The sequence below is a fragment of the Culex quinquefasciatus genome, chromosome 3, assembly GCF_015732765.1.
Source record: "Culex quinquefasciatus strain JHB chromosome 3, VPISU_Cqui_1.0_pri_paternal, whole genome shotgun sequence".
Lineage (NCBI taxonomy): Eukaryota > Metazoa > Arthropoda > Insecta > Diptera > Culicidae > Culex > Culex quinquefasciatus.
The window spans coordinates 82920168-82926213 of NC_051863.1; positions in this window are offsets into that span (position 1 = coordinate 82920168).

Here is a 6046-nt window from a genome sequence, read left to right on the forward strand (position 1 = left end):
GAAAACGTTACTTAATCCACCTTAAGGTGGTTGGTGCCTTCCTCGCATTCATGTTGTATTTTAGGTTGTATTTACAAACCATGTCTACACACATCCCCACAGACATTTGTTCAGAATTTGATTCTGAGTCAATAGGTATACGTGAAGGTATATCTAGGAGTCGTATTTAAGATGTTCATTTTTCGAGTGATTTTATAGCCTTGCCTCAGGTGAGGAAGGCAAAAACACGTCTTTTTTCGCATGTTCAAAACTGAAAGGGGTCGTACCGCCCCTTCGTCACGAGATATCAAAAAACGGACCTCGGATTCGTGATCAGGGACAAAAGCTACCCCTTGGGAAAAAGTTTCACGCAAATCGAAGGGGGGATCGGGGCAACTGCTGGGTGAGTTGGCGGAGAATTACCCATGTCTGAAGCATACTTGAACTTAAAAACGTATCTAGAGTTTTTTGTTGAATAGGTCCTATAAACATATGAAACACAATAGTTTAAAAAAAAAAACTTTAGGTATGTGCTTGGATGCACAGATTACTGACCATAAAATAGCAAATTGTTTAATATAAAATGATTGAAACTCAATAAGACAGATTTTATTCCAAGAGCTTTGAATTTGCTAAGAATGATTCAGAAGTTTAGTTTTTCAAACAAATAGTGTGAAAAAAAGTTTATTGTTTTTTTAAAACAGTTCTGGAGTTTTTTTTAAAAGGTTCAATAAATTTCCAGTTTTTGCTTTTTGGGTGTTTTTGAAACCTCCTTGAGTCAGGGGTTTTTAAAAACACCCAAAAAGCAAAAACTGAAATTTTGATTTATTAGACCCTTTCAAAAAAAAAAAAAAAAAATAAGTAGATTTTTTAATAAATATACTACATAAATTTATTATTGATGATTGAAAAAAAAACTTGAATTTTCTTTTAAGGGGGGTGGATCACACTAGTGGGCAGTTCGAATTTTCTCTCTGTCTCCCAACGTTGGCCCAACGACGATGTGTCAGTGGGGCTGGCTGGCTGGCTGTGGTGAGCAGTAGTAGCGTGAATACAGAGGACCAACAATAGTGGCTGGTCGATCACCATTCATCCATCTATCATGCGAGAAAGCATCGATGTATCGCGCGGTTTGACCGAATTTTTGCAAAATAATTCTGCGCAGGTGATACGCGGATCGTTTGTTCTATTTTCGCGTCCGTGATGCCAGTTTGAGCAACATGAAAAGTGGTGTGTTATTTTTAGTCCCCAACTCCTTAATTAACAAAAAAGAAAATCTCGCCTGATGAGAAAAACGACGGTGTCGTCGTCACCGTCATTATATCTGTGTGTGGCTGCTTTCGCGATAGAGCTGCTGCCCCCTTCGCTGGATGGCTGGAAAGTGTTATCGTGTAGTGGTGTTAGTGCTGCTGGTTTGCAATAAGTGTCGCGGATTTATGCGAATTTCAGAGAAAGAGAGTAGCAGAGAGTACTTCAGTTTGCTTACGGTGCTTGCATTTTGAAGGTTTGTGACTGTGACTTGCGTGGTAGATTCGTTTAATTATTTTTTTGACTAGTTGGATTAGTGCGATGAATGGGTTTGTTCTTCAAGTTCTTGTGCAAAGCTATGGAGTACTTTATTTGAACATATAAGTATTAGCCTGAGTGATACCTACATGCATTATTGAACCAAACAAATATGAATGAATAGCCTTGGAAATCCATCAATCTTGTATAGAATGCCAGGGTTGATAACGTCAACAGGCACAATGATTCCAAATCGGACAACCTTTACGGTATGTTTTGATGTTCAAGTTTAATATTTGTTTGTTTAATTGAACAATGCATAGAGACAGTTCATAACTGTGTTGATGTTTCGAAGAGGCAGAATATTTGATTAAATCCGATAATACAATCTACAAAAACAAAACTTTAATAACATATTGAACCAGCCTAAACTATAATGATTGAAACGATCAATTCTCTAATAACTCTTTATGTTTTATATCAACATTTGTGTAATTATTTGCTTGTCTGAACATTGTTACCCCTAAAAAATATCCCTGCAAAATTAAAAAAAAATAATGAAAATGAAAATTTTTGTTCTAAACGAAAAAATGCTAGGTTATTGCAGATTCGGAAAGTATATAAAATTTCCCTTAAAATGACATGTGCCAATCTTTTTTACAGTTGAGTAACGAACAATGGCAGAAATTTTGAAACTATTTTGTATTTTTCTCGATGAAAAATAAGTTTTTTTTCGGAATTACGCCATCATCGGGCATCCAATGTTCTATAAAAGTCCCTTTGACACTAAATTTACAAACTATAGCTGGTTGCAAATTATTATTGGAAAACACGACTTCTTTCGATTTTTTTTTAAATGCAAGGGGTTTTACCGTTACGAGATATCTAAAAGTGTGAGGAAAGGAAATTCTCGTATGTTTGACTGGTTAAAGACTCGGTCCTAATACCTAATACCAATTAGCATATTCTCACTATTTCAACATGTATAAAGTATCATTGTGTTCCGTAAAATAAGCTTAATTATCTTCTTTAATAAAATAAGCAATTTAAATTGTCTTTTGGGGGAACAAACTTCGATCCGGGCCACTATTGATGATATTTTATTTTTCGAATTTTTTAGTGAGCAGCCGAAATGTCGGTGAAATAGGAAAAATACTTATTTTTTTGTCTCTGTAAAAGGAAAATGTTTTGCTTAAAAATCAGTTTAAAAATTTCAGTAATATTCATTACTATTCAGAACGCCATGGCTTGGCACTTTGACTTTAAATTTTAAAAGAGATTTAACCCGTAAAATCGATGGCTTTTGGGTTCTGCCAATACCGAAGCCGCTTAAAGATTTTAGACATTTTCAAAAACCTCAAAAACTTTGCCGAGGTTGCACACAAGATTCGTAAACTATATTAAGAATGTTACAGAATTTATAACAGCGCCGCTCAAAAATTCAACTTTTTCTTCAAACTTTTCTCGCACTCTTCGGCTAAGTTGTTCCCTGTAACAGAAACTATGATCTCATGAGGCACGGGGTCTTTTTTAGGGGGGTAGTATTTTTTGAGAAATAGCAAGAAAATTGTCATATACAGTATGTAAAAAAAGTATTTACACCCCTTGGGCACTATGCACATTTTGTGATGAAACATGTAAACAATTTAAAATTTTACCTAGTAAAACTTAAAACATAGTACTACGTTTTGTTCAAAAACTCATGCCGAACATTTTGCAACAAAAAGCTCATGAAAAGATGATTTCTATAAAAAGTTATATAACAAATGGGTAATGCTCCGCCAACTCACACAGCAGTTGCCCCGACTCCTCTTCGATTTGCGTGAAACTTTGTCCTAAGGGGTAACTTTTGTCCCTGAACACGAACCCGAGGTCCGTTTTTTGATATCTCGTGACGGAGGGGCGGTACGACCCCTTCCATTTTTGAACATGCGAAAAAAGAAGTGTTTTTCAATTATTTGCAGCCTGAAACGGTGATGAGATAGAAATTGGGTCATCGAAAAAACACTTAAAAAGTTTTAAAAATTCTCCCATTTTCCGTTACTCGACTGTAAAAAAATTTGGAACATGTCATTTTATGCTAAATTTAATGTACTTTTCGAATATACATTGACCCAGAAGGGTCATTTTTTCATTTAGAACAATTTTTTTCATTTTAAAATTTCGTATTTTTTCTAACTTTGCAGAGTTATTTTTTAGAGTGTAACAATGTTCTACAAAGTTGTAGAACAGACAATTAAATAAAAAAATATATAGACATAAGGGGTTTGCTTATAAACATTACGAGTTATTGCGATTTTACGAGAAAAAGTTTTGAAAATGTTGGTCGTCGTTGATCATGGCCGTTCTTAGTCTCCCGCGACAGACACGAACGACGAAACAAAGAGAAACGCAAAAAGTAACTTTTTCAAAACTTTTTTTTCGTAAAATCGCGATAACTCGTGATGTTTATAAGCAAACCGCTTATGTCTTTATATTATTTTTTTTGTAATTGTCTGTTCTACAACTTTGTAGAACATTGTTACACTTACACTAAAAATAACTCTGCAAAGTTAGAAAAAACACGAAATTGCAAAAAAAGTTTGTACATCTTTCGAAAAATTAACATAAATAAAGTTATTTGTTGACAAATCACCATAAATCCAGTCTCCCAACTCCAAATAGGCATCCTTGACTGATTAAAGAAAATAATTTGGATTTAATATAGCGTTTACTAAATACTTTGTATAAAAGTTTATATAACTCTGGAAATTTTTATAAAACTTATCAAAACTTAATTTTGCAAACTTCCAATTTATCTAAATGTCAATATATGACCATAGTATTGCTAAATAAACATTTTGGAGTGGGTATAACACCGTTTTGGGGGTCTTTGTATCGATAGAAAAGATTTTTCGTTGGAATTGGGTACCAACCCAGAATTACGTCATCGGAAAATCCACCGGCATCCGAACCGGTCCATAATTCACAAGTCAACCTATGTGGCATCAGAAAGAGCATAAAATTTTCGATCTTTTGATACCCATACATCTAGGTTTTCTATAAAACCCACGTTTTTGAATACCTAGGCAAAAACGTTGTTATGGTTTCATTTGAGCAACCTGCCAAAAATGTATGGAATTTCATAATTTTTGTTTTCATGGAACAAACATACTTTTTATACTTTTTTTACATACTGTACATATGAAAGTGTGGAACATCCCCGTTCATTTGCGTGGCGAACGAAAATCTTTGGTCGGGAAAAATTAAAGTTATCCTCATATGAAATTTTTGAACTTTTTTCCTATGGGGCGAAATTTCGTCTATTTCAATTTAGTATTGTTATAAGTCTACATGGACATGATTTATGGTTCAGATCATATTTTTTTATGGGAAATGATGCAAGGAACATTTTTCCTGAAGCACGCAAAGTGATTGAAAGTAAGGGAAAAAAGTTATAAAGGTTTTATTGGAAATATGGGAGATTTTCGGATAAAATTGCACACCCTTTCCCAAAAACCACAATATTTTTAATATTCAGATCATTATTTTGATGAATTCTTTTTTGAGAAATGTTTCTGGGCCCATTGGGTTTATAAATCACTACAGAAAAGTGTAATTGGTTGGGTTATGCTGAACTGTAAGTCGCTTTTTTGAATTTTGGATTTCAGCCGAATCAACATATTTTTGTGTGTTTTGGTTATGAAATGTACCGTTTACATTATATTTTCACATTTTTATTCGTCTTATTAAAACTCACAGGAGATCTCGTACTTATTTTGAGGTCAGGTGAAAAAAATTTAATTAAAAAGATCAATTATTTGTGTTTTCGCAAATTAACGGGGATGTTCCACACTTTCATATGTATATGACAGTTTTCTTGCTATTTCTAAAAAATACTACCCCTAAAAGACCCCTTGGAGGATTTTGAAATAATCCAGCAAAATATTTAAAATCGAGATGCCCTATCACAGATTTTTACTTAACGTTATGTACCGGCCTGAATGATACAGTGAAATCTCTTTTACGCGGTGCGTTACCTTTTTCTAATATGTCGATTTCTCTGAAACGACGCAACTTTTGGCAATCTTTTGAAAAATTGAAAGCTTGGAGCCGTTTAACTTAAGATTCAACCAGGCGTCTCCATTAGTATTAAAACACATTTTTGACTGAAAACCTGAATTTGAAAAGAATCATTTCTCTTCATGATTAATCACAAGATTAAATATGATTTTTTTTTAACTTCATCATCCCGGTACGAGGATCAAGCTTACGACCTGTGGATTGGAAATTTATTACTAAACATATTCTGATAAATCATAGCGTTACCTAACGAGTGATCAGATTCTTGATGGTTCAGCTTTTAATTCATAACTCGGTGATAATTTAAAGTCGCGAGTCACATCAATTAGAAGATTTGTCTTTAAAGGAGTGCACATCTTGTTTGCGATCTGTATTCTGTATCTTAGTTTAGCTCTAGCGGTCAGTCGAATTAGTAAAATAGCCTAGGGACTTTCTGTGATAAGTATTTTTTAATGTGGTTTAAAGTAAATGTGTGTAAATGCAATCGTTTTCGCTTAGT